Below are 18355 nucleotides of genomic sequence, written 5' to 3'. Positions count from 1 at the left end.
TGCTGAGCCACCCAGGAGTCCCTTCAAAAGCTTAAAGCTTCTACAAACCCAAGGTCTCTCCAATCCTCAGTACCCTAGTAACCAGAGTAGGCTAACAACCTGATGAATTTCAGAGCCTAGAGCCCTAGGAGCTTGGGGCCCCAAATAACCGATGACTCTAATAACTTTGGGGCCTTTGAGAACCTTGAAGCCTTTCATAAACTGCAAAATTGAATAACCTGGGGCTTTTAACAACCCAAGACCTATAATAAACTGAGACTCTTAGCAACCCAGGTCTCCTAGCAACCTGGGGACTCTAATTATCAGAGACTCCTAGCAACCAGGGATATTGCACAACCTGGAGCCCCAGCACACATGTAACCCTGCACCAGACTGCCTCCCATTCTGCAGGGACAGCACACTGAATCTTGGGAGGTAATGGGACCTAAGAAACAGAGGTAGACTTGGGAACCCATGTGTTCTGTGTTCTGATTTTACCACTCATCAACTATACAGCCTATGGCTTAACCTCCCTATCAGTTCTCCTACATAGAAGATGAGGATGATTATATCTTGCTCATGAAACTATTGTGAGAATCAGGTAGGAAGGCTTAGCATCTTATCTTAGCAGCTATACATATGCATGTTGCCACTTCTGATGGCACCCTCTCCCCTCCCATCCCAGGACTCATCATATTCCATTGGTTCTGCTTCCAAAACATCTTTCCCATCTATTCCAGCTCTATCACCACCACCAAAGTCATAGGGCCTCCCGTTGTCTTTGCTGCCAATAGTTATCTCTCCAATACACAAGGGCTATCATGTCACTTTTGCCTGCAGGCTTCCACTGGCTCCCTTGCTCTTGGAGTCCAGTTCAAACTCTTTGGCATGGTACCTAAAGTCTTCATGATCTGGCTCTCTCTTCCCAGCTTCATCTTCAATCACCCTTCCAACACCACTTCTATTATTCACTCCTAAAACAACCCTGAGAGGTGGGGATTGGTCATTTCTGCTTCACAGATACAGAAAATGGGAATGAAAGAAGCTTACCCAAGCACATACAGCCTTGAAGCAGTGACCTGAAAGCCAGGTCTGACTCCAAAACCCACATTTTTTTTTCAAAACCCACATTCTTTAACTGCAAAGCCATCATCGCCTACTGGAAGCTTCCAAAAATGTAATTTTCTGGTTACTCTTCTAATAAACCAACTTTGGTCTTGTCCCAAAGCCCCCTTCCTCCCTTTTCTGCAGGGGCAACTGGATGACTTTCAGCTTTAGTGGAATGCAAGGATTTACACCAGGGGGCGCTATACAGCACACGAAAGCTGTAAATGGACATTACACACTCAGACTCTTGAGACCACACCCAGTGATGCCTAACCTGTGCCCTGTCTCATTTGGCCATATGGCTCGTGGTATAATTTTAAGATATTGTTTTTTTTAATTTTTTAATTTTTTATTTATTTATGATAGGCACACAGTGAGAGAGAGAGAGGCAGAGACACAGGCAGAGGGAGAAGCAGGCTCCATGCACCGGGAGCCCAATGTGGGATTCGATCCCGGGTCTCCAGGATCACGCCCTGGGCCAAAGGCAGGCGCCAAACCGCTGTGCCACCCAGGGATCCCTAACTTTAAGATAAATGGTTAGAAACCTGCCTCTGTGTTGCTGCTTCTCAAAAAGGCCCAGTTGTTAAGATGCTCATGGCCTTAAAAAAAGTCATTTTTATTAACATTCTTCTTGTCAATGAAACAGGTTAATTTGAGTTTTAAGAATATACATATTCCTCCATACAACACAATATAGCTACTCACATTTTTAATTAAAATTAATTCAACCTATAAACACCTTTATTGCCATGTTCAAGTCTCAAGACTGGGGTGGGAGGAGGTTGATAGGGGCAGCAAGGAGAATGCTCCTTATTGGAGCAGAGTGACATTCTCATTTTATCAATGTGAAGACAGCACTCTCCAAAGGGAAAGCCAATTGCTCCAGAGCCCACAGCAAGTAAGAGTTGGGGCAGAGACCAGATCTAACTTTCCAGAACATAACTTCACAGTAATATACTCCTTTGTAAATGATGAAGAATACACAAGAGGAGTCCCTTGGCATTATTGCTCATGAACCCAGAGCACAAACTGAAGTACAGTTAGCCTGAGTATCGTATGGGAGTGGGGGTGGGGGCTTTTTGTGATGTGTGGAAGAGAAATCATGTTTGGTTCAACCACCTGAACATCTACATCTTCATCTGGCAGATGGTGATAATGATGTGCACCTCTCAGAAGATCTGGCTTTCATGCTGTGTTCCCTCTGGCACCTGCCCTGCATCTCTCTGAGAGCTGTTCTCTCTGGGCTGAGGTCAGAGACCCCAGCAGAGCTCTCCCAAGGTGCTAAAAGGTTGGTTTGGGAGGAAAGATTTTTGTCTCCTTAGCACCCAAAAAAATTTCTCTCCCAAATTGCAAGGGAAGAGCTGAAGCTGAAGTTCTTGCTATTCAGTGGGTGGCCCTCAAATGGGGGTGGTTTTGTCCCCCAGGAGACACCTAGTAATGGCTGAAGACATTTTTGATAATCACAACTGTGGAGAAGAATGCTACTGACATTTACTGAGGAGAAGTCAGGGATGCTGCTCAACATCTTACAATGCACAAGGCAGCCCCCTAAAACAAAGAATTATTCAGCCCAAAATGTCAATAGTGCTGAGGTCAAAATACCCTTATGTATAGCATAGAGTAGTCTCGGTCTGGTTCTCCCTGAGCTCTCAGCTTCTGTGTGATTCTGACAAACCATCTCATTCCCTAGGCTGCACTTTCCTGACCTGTGAAATAAGATACTTTGGTTTGGTTTGATGATCCACATGACCCCTCGTAACATTATCATCCTCCAGCTATGCTTCCTAATCACCCACCTGGTGACTGGGCCTCTAGTATTTTGAGTCTCCATAAGCAAAAAGGAGAGCATCCTCATCTCCATTTCTTCAACTACATTACAGGGATAATTATTCCTACTTCACCATTCCTACATTGGTGTGGGGAGAAAAGGGGAATAACCTTACATATAGTTGGTGCCTAACAAACATTTGTGTTTAAAAAAATAAATATCATGATGGATCAGCAGGGGGAAAAGTTCAAGGGAACTGTGATTTACTAAAAATGTCCTCATTCAGCAGCCTCCAGGCTAGAGGGACCTTTGAGACAAAGAAAATAATATTTTTTTGAAACTTTCCAAGAGACAACTATGGATCTTGGTTTTATAGGCAGCCTCATGAGATGGAAAGATCTTGGGCTTTGGAGGAACACAGGTCTGAATTTAGGGCTCTGACCCATCCTAAGAGAAACATTTCTGTCAGAAAGGAAAAAAGTTTCCAATGGAAGAATCATTTCAACTGTTCCATCTATATGGAGTGGAGGTTACAAAGCTTTGATGTCAAATCTGACCTGAATTTAAGCCCCTCCTGTGCCAGTCGCAACTGAGCGACCTAATTATCAGTAAGGATGATAATAATGCAAATTATTAGGAGCCTTGTAAATTTCACATGAGAGAAAGCATCCAGTAAGTGCTTAATAAACGTTACTTCTTTTTATTACATGCTAAGCAGTCATGGATCCCAGTCAATGTATTCCCTGTCTGGGTTCACTTACATTCTCATTTAAGATTTTAATGAGAAATCACAAACATTGTCAAATCCTCTATGGCTCCATGAGAAAGATCTTTGGTGGCCTGTGCTATGCTCACACACACACACACACACACACACACACTCATACCCACTTACATCGGAAAATCTAACATTGGACATTTAATCAGGGTGAAGAACTGAAGGATGGAGCATATATCCTTGTGATTTTTATACCCCATACTCCACTATTTCTCCCTCCCTCTGCCGCATGCCCAAGAACCTTCAAGTCAGAGAGGTTAAGATGACTACTCTTGACTATTTAAAGTGGGGTTGGGGGATCCCTGGGTGGCTCAGCATTTTGGGGCCTGCCTTTGGCCCAGGGCGTGATCCTAGAGTCCCGGGATTGAGTCCCACGTTGGGCTCCCTGCATGGAGCCTGCTTCTCCCTCTGCCTGTGTCTCTGTCTCTGTGTGTGTGTGTGTCTTTTATGAATAAATAAATAAAATCTTTAAAAAAATAAAAATAATAAATAAATAAAGTGGGGTTGGGGGGAGGTGATTGAGTGGCCTAGTTGGGTAAGCAGTTAAGCATCTTCCTTCAGCTTGGGTCATGGTCCTAGGATGGAGCCCCGTATTAGGCTCCCTTCTCAGCAGGGAGGCTGCTTCTTCCTCTCCTTCTGCTGTTCCCCCTGCTTGTGCTCTCTCTGTCAAATAAATAAAATCTTTTTTAAAAAATGAATAAGTAAAGTGGGGAAGGCATCCAATGAGCACTGAGTAATGTACAGAATTGTTGAATCATTATATTGTACATTTGAAATGAATTACACTTGTATAAAAGAAGAAGGGAGGCATTGTCCTACCCCTGAGCCTTAGGAAAGAAAGCAATCCTGTAAAACAGACTCTGTCCCATGGTTAAGTCAAAGCCATCTTCTACTGATTAAGGGTCAACAAGGATGTAGATAACTTAAGCTGCACAGGGACTTAATGTTGTGAAATGCCAAGTCCTGTGGCTAAACATCAAAAACGCAACATACAGGGGTGCCTGGATGGTGACATTTATTGAACATCTGACCCTTGGTTTCAGCTCAGATCTTGATCTCAGGGTTGTGGGATCGAGCACCATGTCAGGCTCTGCGCTCAAGGTGGAGTCTGCTTGGGATTCTCTCTCTTCCTCTGCTCCTCGTGCTCTTGCTCTCTCTCTAAAATAAATAGGTAAAATCTTTTTTTTAATATCCAAAATACAAGGAGACACAATGCCCAAGGAATGATCAGAGCCTGCACCGCTCCACTGGATCTAAAATCCAGTTCACCAGCCTCTTGGGAAGGCTCCCATCCCATGTGGAGGGCAGCAACTGAGCTCAGACCCAACACTGCTTAAAACAGAGCCCTGCAAAAAAGCAGAGTCCATGGGGCTGAAGGGCACATCTGTGAACTCCCAGGTACATATATCTATTACTGGGAATGTAGAGAGAATCAGGCTTGGCCAAAGAGCCAGACAGATGGGAAGACAGGACAGAGGCAATAGACAGAAAGGGACAGTGGACACCCCAAGAAAGAGACTCAGGCAGAAGCTATCCTGTTCTGGTTCCTTAAACATTCTTTTTTTTTTTTTAAAGTAATCTCTATACCCCACATGGGGCTTGAATTCACAACCCCAAGATCAAGAGTCATCCTCTACCAACTGAGCCACAGGTACCCATGGTTCCTAAAACATTCTAAATAAGAAGTGCGGGCATCCCGGGTGGCTCAGCGGTTTAGCACCACCTTCAGCCCAGGGCATGATCCTGGGGACCCGGGATCGAGTCCTACGTCAGGCTCCCTGCATGGAGCCTGCTTCTCCTTCTGCCTGTGTCTCTGCCTCTGTGTGTGTGTGTGTGTGTGTGTGTGTGTGTGTGATGAATAAATAAAATATTTTTAAAAAATAAGAAGTGGAAGCTTGCCCCTCTCCTGATCAATCCTTTTTCCAGAGAAGGTAGCTTTAGTTATCACTCTCCTTCCTCATCAAAGGAAGCTGGTTTTTACAGAAGTAATGGTGTTGTTCCAAAAGTTTTTATCGAATTATATCATCAGAAGAATTCAACACCTGGCCCTAAGAGCACTCATTGACTTCTGGTCTAGGGCATGGGGTTGAGAACAAGCCAGGTCAGGGCTAAGGGCAGAGCTGGGTATGGGGAGAATTTCAGCTCCAGAGCTGGCCTCTGAAGAAGGCAGCCCTAAGGGCTCAGTGCACTAAGGTCAAACAGTGAAGCAAGCTCAAGGGTAACAGTCACAGATGTCAGGAGAGCTGCTCGGACTGGGGCAGTGGATCTAAGCAGCCAGCCAAAAGTAGGAGTACAAAAGTGGGCCTGAAAATCTGTCCATCTGAGCAAGACCTCACCAGCAAGCAGGTTGGGCAGACGACAAGTATCTGGCCCTATTTTCTTATTTCTCATTATCTTCTCACTGCCTCAAGTGCTGGTACATAACAGATGCTAGTTAAATGCATGCACAATAAATGAGTGTAAAACAAAGCTCCTGTAGGCGCTAGGTCCACTCACCCATCCCCTTCTTGCCTCCACCTGCCTGTAGGAATAAGAGCGGGTGCCACTGCCCTTTAAGTGACTTTCCATGGTAGTTTTTACTAAATCACTCATATCACTCATTCTAATTAGGTACCAAGCACAAAAATACACTGATAAGTTGCAATGGACAAGGATATTGTAGGAGAAATCTAATGGGAACGTCCAATGAGAAGGTGGATCTGGTAGTTGAGCTCTGGGCCCAGTGTCTGGGAGAGGTAAAAGTGTCTGCTGCCAGAACAAGGACTGACAACAGGGACCTTTGGGGCTTGTCCTCACTGCTGCATGCCTGTGGCTCAGTTCTAGAAACAGCTGCTTGTCCAAGAGGCACAGCTGAAAATGTGAGACAATCTTAAGCAGGCTCCATGCCCAGTGTAGAGCCTGATGTGGGGCTCGTCTCACAACCCTGAGATCATGACCTGAGCCAAAATCAAGAGTTGGATGCTGAACCGACTGAGCCACCCAGGCACCCCTTGGGTGTGCTCCTTCTTAAGCATGGCTTCAGATCTCTCCTCTTGTAGGAAGAAGTGCTCCATGAAATCTCCTAGGAGAGGAGTGGTTGTCAAATGATAGTCCATGAAGCCTGGAACGCTCTACAGAGATGTCCCAGGAGGCTCTGCAGGGGAATAGGGGGCAGGTTTCTGCACATACCCACTTTTATAGGAACAGCTTCACTCCTGTCTACATAATATATTAAAATTCCACATAAGGATTTGTTTGAAGAAAAGTTCTGAAGCTAAAAATGATTGACTTCTGTGGTAGGTTAATTATTGGTCTCAGATCTTCGCTCCCCTGTGGGAACATTGTACATCCACACTCTTACTATGGCTTCATGATGGACAGAGTATATACCCTCAGCCCTTGACTCTGGGCTTACCTACACTTGGACCAATGGGATGCTTACATGACACTAGCAAAGACTTGAAATGTGCTTGTGCCATTGTATCTACTCTCTAGAAATCCTTCCTTTTTCAATGAGAAAAATTTGCCCCAGTTAGCCACAAGCCCAAAGGAGTCATGTGGAATAGACTTGGACCCAATCTACAGCTTGGAGCCAGGTTGAGCTGAGCCCACTGTAGGTCAGCCAAACCCTAGCCAACATGCAGGCTTATAAGTCCAAAATAAATACTTCTTAGGAGCCTTTAATGTCTCAGAGTTGTTTATAATACAGCAAATAACCAACCACACAATGCCTTTTAAGAGCCCTTTCAGTGCCTCCATTTAAAGAAAGAGTCTGGTTACTTAAAGGAGGAGGAAAAGTAAAAAGGGGGAAAGAAAACACTGACACTTGACAGAAAGCTGTCCATTTCTACCACCTTGAAGAGCAGTTTCACAACATCTAGTAGAGCTGAAGGTGCAAATACATACCTTACCATTCAACTATTCCACCTCTAGCTGATTACATACCATAGAACAAGAGTCAGAAATTTTTTCCATAAAGGGCCAGCGAGTAAATATTTTAGGCTTTTTAGACTATGCAGCCTCTGCCACAACTACTCCACTCTGCCACTTTTGCATGAAAGCAGTCTTAGACAATTTTTTAATGAATGCCTGTGGCTGTGTTCCAATAAAACTTTTTACAAATGCTGGAATTTGAATTTCATATAATTTTCATGTATCACAAAATAATCTTATTTTTTTAGCCATTAAAAATGTAAAAAACATCCATCCACGGTTGAATGAGTGAAAAAAATATGGTGTATAAATACACTGGAATATTAGCCCTAAGTGGAAGCAAATTCTGACACAGGCTACAACATGGGTGAACCTTGAAGATATTATGCTAGGTAAAATAAGCCAAATACAAAAGGACAAATACTGTATGATTCCCCTCACATGAGGTGCCCAGTGTAGTTGAGTTCACAGGCAGAAAGTAGATTGGTGGTGGGGGGAAAAGGAATAATTGCGTGAAGGGCACAGCTTCAGTTTGAGAAGGTGGAAATGCTCTGGAATTGGACAGCAGTGATTGTTACACAACAATGTAAATGTACCCAATGCCACTGAACTATACACCTGAAAATGGTAAAAATGGCAAATCCATGCTATGTATATTATACTACGGGTTTTTTCAATTAAAATTAAAAACCATCCTTAACCCATGGCCCCCTACAAAAACAGGTGGCAGCCAGATATGACCTATGGGGCATAATTGCCTAAGAGAACTTACCCTAAAGAAACTCTCATATATCCCAGGAGATAAATACAGGAACACTGTCTGGGTTAGGAAAAAGAAAAAAAGGAAATATCCTAAATATTTATCAATAGGAAAATGGAGAAATACACTATAGTATAATTATTCAATGGAGAATCCAATGATAAGTGGAGTATGCTACCATTTATACATAAAATTTAAGACCCTACTGAATAATGCTATATTGTATTAATGGATACATAAATATGTAGTAACAGTGTAAAGACATACATAGGAATGATAAACAGTGGGTTCATGGTAATAGTTACCTCTAAGGAAGAGAGAGAAGAATGGAAGGGAATGTGGAATATACAGGGAGCTTCAATTATATCAGTAATGTTTTACTTCTTTAAATGAGATCTGATACAAATATGACATAATGTTAAGATTTGATAAAGTTTAATGGTGGGTAAATAGATGATATTCATTATGCTCCTTTCTATTCTTGTCTAATCTTTGAAATATTTCACGATGAAAAAATTAATTCAGAAAAAGCAAAGGAAGGAACAAATTAAAAGGAGAAAAAAAGGAAACCATTAATTTCAAAGCGTGCCAGTAGCTGCAAGAGGTAATCAGTCCACCTCACCTATCTTTCTGGGATTTCTCAGACTTCCTCAGCTCACCAGTTTAGAACTCAGCGGGGCAAACCTGCTGCCCGTCCCCATGTTCAGAACCTAAGGCTGGCTCTACCCCTCTGGTGTGTCACCCACTGATGGAGCTCAGACCACCCATACCTGAGAACCATGTTCCAGGCACAACCCATTTTCTGGAGGCAAGCCCGCCCACACCCACAAGGCACAAGAAGTCATTTTAGGGTCTCAGGACATTGTCTTGTGAAAACCCATATCTGCAGAGATGGAGAAAGATAAGCCAGGCTTCTCCTGGGGACTCACTGTCAATTCAACAAATATTTATTGACCTTAGTTCTTACCCATATTTAATGCTGTCAATTAGGATTAGGTTGGAGTCTAAGTAACAGGAAACTCAACTACCAGTGGCTTAAACAAGACAGAAGTTTATTGGTCTCACGTGAAATAAATCCAGAGGCAGATAACTCTGGGTAGTGTGAAGGCTCTCGCATTCCGAGGATGGGATTTCTCCTATTCCCAGGTGACAGCTTGAGCTCCAGATACCAGATCTGCCATCCAAGCAGCAAGATGGAAGAAAGGGAGAAGGACCAAATTCTTCCCTTTTAAAGGAGTCTTCCAGAAAGCATCCCATGATTTTTCCACTGCCATCTCATTAGCCAGAACATAGTCAAGTAGCCACACTTACTCCAAGGAAAGCTAGGAAATGTAGCCTTTTTTATTTTTTTAAGATTTTATTTATTTATTCATGATAGACACCAAGAGAGAGAGAGAGAGGCAGAGACATAGGCAGAGGGAGAAGCAGGTTCCACGTGGGGAGCCCGACATGGGACTCAATCCTGGGTCTCCAGGATCACACCCTGGGCCGAAGGTGACACTAAACTGCTGAGCCACCCAGGGATCCCTGAAATGTAGCCTTTTTTTTTTTTTTTTTGAGAAGCCATGAACCCAGTTCAAATCCAGGATCAAATATGCTCTCCCCTGAGTCTAGAGGAGGAACAGTCACTGAGCTTGAGGGTGGGAATCAGAGAGGAAGTGGCCAAACTGGCTCTTGATCCTGAGCCACAATAGACTTGCCCATCAGTCAAAAATGACCTAGCCAGTCTAGATGCTCCTCCTCCTGAGCAGGGGCAAAGATTGTTCTGGAGAGAGACACTGCACATTCTCTAACATGCCTCCAGCATGGAAAACGAAAGCTTGAGTGAAATTTCCAGAGAAAGGTGAGGAGAGATGTCTCCTACTCAGCCACACAGGTCACCTCTTTGCAGTTTCAGCTGGAGCGGTAGCAAACCCCCACCCGTGAACATGCACACACGGGTATGTATGCACACACACACACACACCACCACCACCACCTGATCTGGAATGCTGGAGTCTAGCCTCATGGGTGGACTGCTCAACCAAGGAAGACACAGATGCTTGACTAAAAGCATGTCCAAACCAGAAACCCAGTAGAAAGACATTGCTTGCCTTGTATGTAATATACAAGGCAAGGGTTGCTGAATTTTGTTCCCAGAGTCCCTGTGGCTGACACCCTAAAAATAAATAGGAAGTTGGTGACTCATCTGCCATTCTGAAATATTAACCCAACAGACCGGTAAGCCAGGGTCCTAGGCTCACACGGAGAGGGATTTTATCATAACTTCCTGGGGGTAGGAGTCAGCACTCACCCCTGCACTGGCATCCTGCCCCATTGTCACGTCCAAGGTAGAGCACTGGGGCAAGCAATACTCTGGGAATTCCTTAGTGTGCATCCTCTTCTCATTTCTTTCCTTACCAGCCACATGAGCTTGAGGACCTAGTGCCTTTTTAGTATGCTAGTATCCTCCTGGCTAAGTCTCGTTTTCCTTGTTTCAAAACAGGAATAGTGGTTGCTACTCATAGGGATCTCCCAAGCATGTTGTAAGGAGCCTATGGACTCCAGCGAGGTGGATGTGGGATGTGTTCCTCTTGGGAGAGGGCATGAGAGGTACACAAAGTCCCACCAGGTCAGGAGGGAATCACTAGTCCACCAATGGATCTGGGTTACCTGGAAAGACTGTATGAAACAGTCTTTCACAGAAAATCAGAACAAAGTTGTAAGGAGCCAAATAGGAAATCCCATTTGCAGGGGCACCTGGGTGGCTCAATGGCTGATCATCTGCCTTTGGCTCAGGTCATGATCCTGGGGTCCTGGAATTGAGTTCCGCATCAGGCTCCCTGCCGGAAGCCTGCTTCTCCCTCTGCCTGTGTCTCTGCCCCTCTCTGTGTGTCTCTCATGAATGAATAAATAAAATCTTAAAAAAAGAAAAAAAGGAAATCCCATTTGCAGAAGTAAATACAGCTGACCATCAACCAACATGGGGCTTTGGGGAGCCAATCCCCCACACAATCACAAATCCACATGTAACTTTCCGTTTCCCAAAAAGTTGACTACTAATAGCCTACCATTGACCAGAAGCCTTACCAATAATGTAAACTGCCAGTTTAGAATACACAGATGTATTCTATACTGTATTCTTACAGTAAACTAACCTAGAGAGAAGAAAATGTTATTAAGAAAATCATAAGGAAGAGAAGATACAGTGCTGTACTATAAAAAATCTGCACATAGGTAGGCCTGTGCTGTTCAGACTGTATTGTTCAAAGGTCAACCATAATGAAAAGCAGAGAGAGAAATGGTAAAGGTGATGGAGTAAAACAGAAATCACTAAAAGAAAAAAAATCAAAGAAGCAAAATGAGAAGTCCATGTTAACAGAATCTTAGTAATTAGGAGAGAAAGTCAGGGTAGCAGGTGGGGGGATAGGGCCATGTGCAGACATTCTGCAGAAACACAAGATCAGAGGGCTGCTCTAGAGCTGAATGAGGCGAGTGAGAAAGCATGGTGGTGTCCGGTGAGAAAGCATGAACATCAGAGCAGTGTTAAGTGTGGTTTCAGGAGCAAGGCAAGCCTCAGAGAGAATGGGAGCCTGGCTGTGAGGGAAGAATATGGTTTCCCAGCTAGCACCCTAATTCCAGAACTGGCCAAGCTAAAATAGCAAGACAGTGCCCCCAGGGACGTAAGGTCTGGCTATTGTTCTCGAAACTGCCTCAAGACAGAGCAAGGGTCAGCCTGCTGACCCAGGAAAAGGAGAGGGCTAGCTAGCCAAGGAAACAGCTGTATGTTTAGGAAGAAGGACGGTGGGCAGCTGTAGCCAGCTGGAGCCCACTGCTGTGGCCAATTCCCATCCTAAGTAGCAGCATGGCCTCAGTGCTGAGGCTGGGGTGGAGGTGGTCACGGGGGGCACGAGGTGGGGGTCACCAGCAGATCTCACCATTTGGCCATCACAAGAGAAACTGAAACAGGGCCAAAGAGGATGCTGTGGGGGAGCTATCATGTTGAGATCCAGAAAAGGCTCTGGAACAGACAATGGGCCAGAGGAAATATTGGTGGGAGCTTTGGAGGCAAAGAGAGTACAAGACAGCCACAGAAGTGAAAAGAAAGAACCTGGGGGAAGAAAGTGCAAATAGGGCCGAGGTTTAGACACCAGCCTTGGTAAACCTCATGGAGGTGCACCAAATGCGTACCACCCTAGGACAGGAATGGGCCAGTAGAGAAAACATAGGTCATTTGAGTACCTGCTGCCAAAGAAGAAATGCTGAGCATCCTCGGTGTGCATGTGGTATTTCAAAGTGTACGGAGCTACAATTTTTTTGAGCACCTACTGGGTGTAAGGCAGTGAGCTCAGCACATTACATAGATCTGTTCCCTTAATTTCCTCTCTCTCTGTCTCAATAAGAGCACTAGGATTTAAGTATAGTTAAGCAATTTGCCTAAGGCCACACAGCTAATAAGTTACAGAGTTGAGACCTGGATCCAGTTTGGCTTGACTCCAAAGCTCATGCTCATAATTGCTTTTCTTTCTATTTCTTAAGAAAAGATAATACTCTTTTAAGACTTTCATTTCTCCTATCCTACAGGAAACCTGGAAGAGAGGGCTCTGCAAAGCTTCTCTAGAATGGGATGGGGCCCTGAGTCATCTGCTCTGGGTAATCATCCCTGCTTTCTCACTTCCCAGGCTGAATGAGGGGCTTCTTTTCCATTCTCCTCTAACCCTTGTGTTTACTTCCGCCTTTGCATTGTATTAAAATCATTTGTTCATACATCTGTCTTTCCCATTAGGCCAGTGAGTGGCTGCACGTTAGAATCTCCTTTAAAAATAACAATGCTGGGGTCCCACTCAAGACCAATTAAATCAGGATCTCCTTGGCTGGAGCTTTCAAAATCATATTTTTTTAAAAAAAGAACATGCCTCATAGAATGATTCAAATGTGCCATCAGGTTGGAAAACTATTGTGGACTGTGAGTACTTCAAGGTCAAGGACCAAGTCATGGGAATCTGAATCCCCAGAACCCAACAGAGTCTGGTTAATAGTACATGCTCAAGAATCCAGAAAGGAAAATCGGGGAAGTATTATGCATTAGGAGAGAAAAGGAATAAGGGGAGAGTGAGAAGCAGCAGACAATCTTTAAGACGCCAGGGGCAAAGGAGGAATCTGGATGGGACTGCATGATGGCAAGGTTGTCTTGCATAACAAATCTCTCGTTAAAGCTAATAGGAAGCTTCTATGCAGAATAAACAGCACCTGCTTCAGAGAGAAATGAGGTGAAGAGGAGTCATAACAGGAGTTTTCTGCCTGTGCAGCAACAATGGGCTTTGGGAGCCGGAGCCCTTGCTCTCAGTGAGGCAAGCGGAGGGCAAGCGCCCAAAAGGAAGAGAACAGAATCGTGATTTGGGGAATCACTGAAACCAGTGAAAGATTATGACAAGGAAGATAAAACTCATGATTTAAAAATAAAATGGGAACACAAGAGATAGCAAGCTTGAGAAAGAGAGTGAATTTGTAAATCATCCATATGCATGTTTGCTCAAAACGCTATTGTTTTAGCAGTGGGGAAAGAATTAGAGGTAAATAAAATATGCAAATGCGTTTCATAATGAAAAATCCTATGATGAACAACTGAGATAATCATTATGAAGGCTCCCTGAAAAAATACGTGTTGTAGAAATGCGAGGTGGCATGATTCACATTCCAAGGAAGATGTGGCTGTGTGTGCTAAGAAAGTTGGCTCTCCAAGTTTCGGGCATTGGTTCACTAAGCAAAGGCCCCAGGTCCTCTAGTTCAGTTTCAGAGAGCATTAGAGACATAGGCTTTCCAGATTTCGGTCTTGGAAAAGAACTGTGCTTGCCTGGTGTATACACTAGGTCCCTTGGGGCCATCTCAAGTTGGAAAAATTAGGTTTAAGCCTCTAGCTATAATTCATAGAGCCATAAAGGAAGCAGAGTAGTTAGAAGGAGAGAAGGGAGATGTGCATCTAGCATCCACTAGGTTGCCTCCATGTGCCAGGCATTGGGCATATGGCATTTCATTTAACCATCAAAATAACACTATGAGAGCCTGAGACTGGCCCAAGATCCTATGCGATGTTGGAGTTGCTCATGGCCCTCTTCTATTTTCACTCCATACTCTTTGCCTAGCATTGTATCCAGAACCATAATCTGAATAATGACAAATGAAAACACTCCAGTCTTCTCTGAGATTCAGTCATACCTAACGCCACTCAGAAATCTCAAATGGCCCTTGAACTCTTCAAGAGCAAAGCAGATGGCTTCAGCCTCCCCCTCCCTTCCCCACTACCCCATCAACCTCTTCTCCAAACTTGATCTTTTTCCGGTGTCTCCTGTACTGGTGATCTCTAGCCCCATGGAGGTGTGCAAACTTGAAACCCAGAAATCTCTCGTGACACCCTATCATCCCATATCCCTGTCCCATACCCCAGGTCCTAGTTATTTTACTTCCTAAACATCTCTCCACTGTGTCCCCTCCCCTAAATTTCCATCTCCCCGCCCTTCCCTGCCTAGACTAACTTGCCATCTTCTCTTGTCTTGTGTAATGTAATCACATTGGGTCTCTCTCCCCTTGCTACTCTGACTCCCTCCAATCAGCTCTCCACATAGAAGCCAAAAGGACTTCTTAAAAGTACAAATCTAATTGTTTCTCTGCTCCTATCCTATTCCAACCCCACCAGCTTTGAATAAACAATTGGATTAATTCACATTGCTCTTTATTTTTTTTTAACATTTTATTTATTTATTTATGAGAGACAGAGAGAGAGAGAGACACAGAGACAAAGGCAGAGGGAGAAGCAGGCTCCATGCAGGGAGCCCAACATGGGACTCGATCCCAGGACTCCAGGATCACGCCCTGGATCACTAAGCAGCACTAAGCCGCTGAGCCACCTGGGCTGCCCCACATTGCTCTTTAGATAAAGACCAAGATCCTTTGCATGGTCTACAAGGTCTGGCATGATTTGATCCCCTGCCTCATTGTCACCTTTTCCTCCCTGTGTACCCTCCAGTCACACTGGCTTTGTCTCACCTCTTGTCCTTCCAAAGGACCTTGAGTCTCTACTCCTCCACATCTGAACTCCTGCTTCTCCTTCAGATAGTAGATCCCTTTTTTTGGAAACTTTCCTTGACATCTTGATAGATCAGTATCCCTAATCATCTCTCATAAGATTCTATTTTTCGTCTTAAAATACTTTAAAAATTCTACATTTATTTAAGCAATCATTTGTTTGATATCTGTCTTTCCCCACTAGTCTATAATTCCATGAGGGCAGCAGTTGTGTGTCCAGCCTGTGTCGCCAGCACTTAGACAACAGTCAGACATAACAGGTGTCAGATGGAATTTACAGAAGGAAGGGAGGCAAGCAGGTGGGAAAAGGTGATGGTTAGGGAGTGGCAATCGAGGGTCTGACTCCCTCTAGATCCCAGGATCTTTCCTGACAACAAGGAAGAGAGGAAAGAAAAGGATGAGAGATTATAATATCTTTCCCCTATCTGGTCCAGATGAAGAGAGGCTGTTCTCTCAGAGACTGCAGATCAGTGCCTGCACTGACAATTCTATTGTCAATGGAATTTTGAAATTGGTCTTCCGGTGGTCATTTACCATTGGACTGTCAGGCTCTGCTGCTTAAATGAAACTCTATGCTGTGACTGGATCCATGTGGAACCAAGAATTATTTGGGCTACACCTTTAATGGCTCTCCATTGTTCCCAGGATAAAGTCCTAACGTCTTAGCAAGATTTATGGGCCATTCTTGGATTTTTCTGATTCTCTTTCCAACCTTCTCTCCCATCACTGCTTCTTCTCATCTTAGATTCTAACCAAACATACTTTGTTCCTTCATATCCTGCCTTGAGACCTGTAGTTTACTTTCTGTGCTATTCCCACCGACCTGTCTGCCTGACCATGTCCTGCTAGTGACTCTGCCTTTAAGACTCTGCCTGCCTCTCCTCATCTCCATCTCTTTGATCTCTTACTATTCCCACCTTTAACCTTGGGCTGGGCTTGTGATGGATAAAGGAAGGATCGATTTCACCTACTCTGTTTTTTCACTTTGTGTTGTTTTGTTTTGTTTTGTTTTGTTTTTTACCTCTACATCTGACCTGTGAATATTCTTATTAATCATCCACCCATGGCACTCTGCTGCTTCAAACATTTCGATGATATTTATTTGATCTCTGGATGAGAGAGGATTTTCTAAGCACAAAAGCAATGGAAGAAATCACTAAGGGAAAGAAAATCAATCCATTTGACTACATGAAATTTAAAACTCCAGGATGTCAGAAGCCATTCTAAACAAAACTAAAAGGCAAATGACAAGGCTGGGGAAAATAGATGCAATAAATATGACAAAGGGTTGTTATCGATATATAAAGAGCTCATATAGGTCGATAAAAAATATTAAAATCCCGGGAGAAAAGTGGGCAAACAACATGAATAAGTAAGTAGCTAATAAACACATGAAAAATGTTTGACTTCACCAGTAGTCGGGGAAATGCAAATTAACACAAGGCTGAGCCATGTTCGCCTATCAAATTAGGATAAAGTTAAAAGGCTGGTGAGAGTGCAGAGATCATCTGGTAGTTTTCTAAGAAAAAATTAGAGCCTTTCAACTTTCAATAAATCCTTACCTCCCAGCGAAAGAATCCAGGATCTAGTCCTCACATTGCTTTCCTGGTTTATCTCCCAACATCCCCCCACCACCCATCTGACACTGGCAATAGTAATCTGAGCACAGTATGGAAGCCCTACTCTACACGGCCCTTCCTGGCTCCTCTGTCCCTCTCTGCCTCCACCTTTTCCCACCCACCCAATCTTCTCCCTGCTAACTACTACTTCTTGACAATTCTGACACATTTGCCACCTTTGGGAAACTCTTGTGAGATGGGTTAGGTGCACTGTGCTCTCGTTACACACATCCCCTCACATGGCACTTACTGCATTATATTGAAAATGACTCTTCATGGGTTTCTTTCCACCTTAGATTATATGCCCCTCAAGAGAGACATTATATTTTCATTCATTGCTATATCATGGAGATGCTCAACAGATGACTCTCGAACTAATCCGTCATGTAATAAATTAATTATTCCATTTTGCCCCATAAATTTTTGCCACTAATCTGCTAAATGCATGCTTTACTTAAAACGGATCAAATTAAGTCATGTTGGATGGAAAGAATACCTCACCTGTGCCCCAGCCTTCATTTTAGTATCCATGTACTATTATCCCATGGGTTGTAACCGATTAGTGAGCCATGAAATTAATTTATGGGTCACAACCATCATTTTTTAAATGGAAAATATTAAAACTAGAAGAAAATGGGATGACACTGGTATCTGCTACTTCCTTCCCACTGCGGATTTCCCCACCTGCCACCCCCAGGCAGGCAGAGGTGGTTGGTTGAGAACCCAAGGAGGGGAGCTGAGGTTCCTGCTCTGATTCTTACTAACTCCAGGAAGTTAACTGATCTCCCTAGGCTGTGGTTTCCTAATCTGTGAAACAGGAATGATAAAAACACAGATGAGATGAAACAGCAAGGACCCAGTTATGCCACAGATTCTTAAAACTGTCCATTAGCTTTTCTAACATAGAGAGTGTTGAGATTGATCAGAAGCCTACCTGACCCGATCCCTCCAGCACTTTCTGTTCTGATGCCTCGCCCCTCTTCCTCCTTCCTAACCAGTTGACCATCTGGCTTTCTACCATGATTGAGTCATGAGCCCCTCAGACTCCGGGGGAAAACATGTATTCAGTGGCATCAGGCAAATTTATGGGCCCTGGAGGGGGGTATAAAGTAAATGACTTTCTAAATTGCAAATCTGACCTAGTCACCTCCTTGCTCAAAGCCTTTCTATGGTCCCTATTACCATCAGATACAGCTCTGGCTCCTCAGTATGACCTACAGGGTCCTCCATGATCTGACACCCTGTCCATTTCACACTCCAGCCTCCGCAATCACCTGCATTTCTCACATCAGCCATGCTCTCCCGGCCCTTCTCTGTGTTGTCCAGTCCACCCAGAACACCTCTCTGTCCCTTAGTCTTGACAGGGGCAA

This window comes from Vulpes lagopus, chromosome 12 (genome assembly GCF_018345385.1).
Source record: "Vulpes lagopus strain Blue_001 chromosome 12, ASM1834538v1, whole genome shotgun sequence".
Classification (NCBI taxonomy): Eukaryota; Metazoa; Chordata; class Mammalia; order Carnivora; family Canidae; genus Vulpes; species Vulpes lagopus.
Note: the sequence above shows the minus strand (reverse complement) of the source record.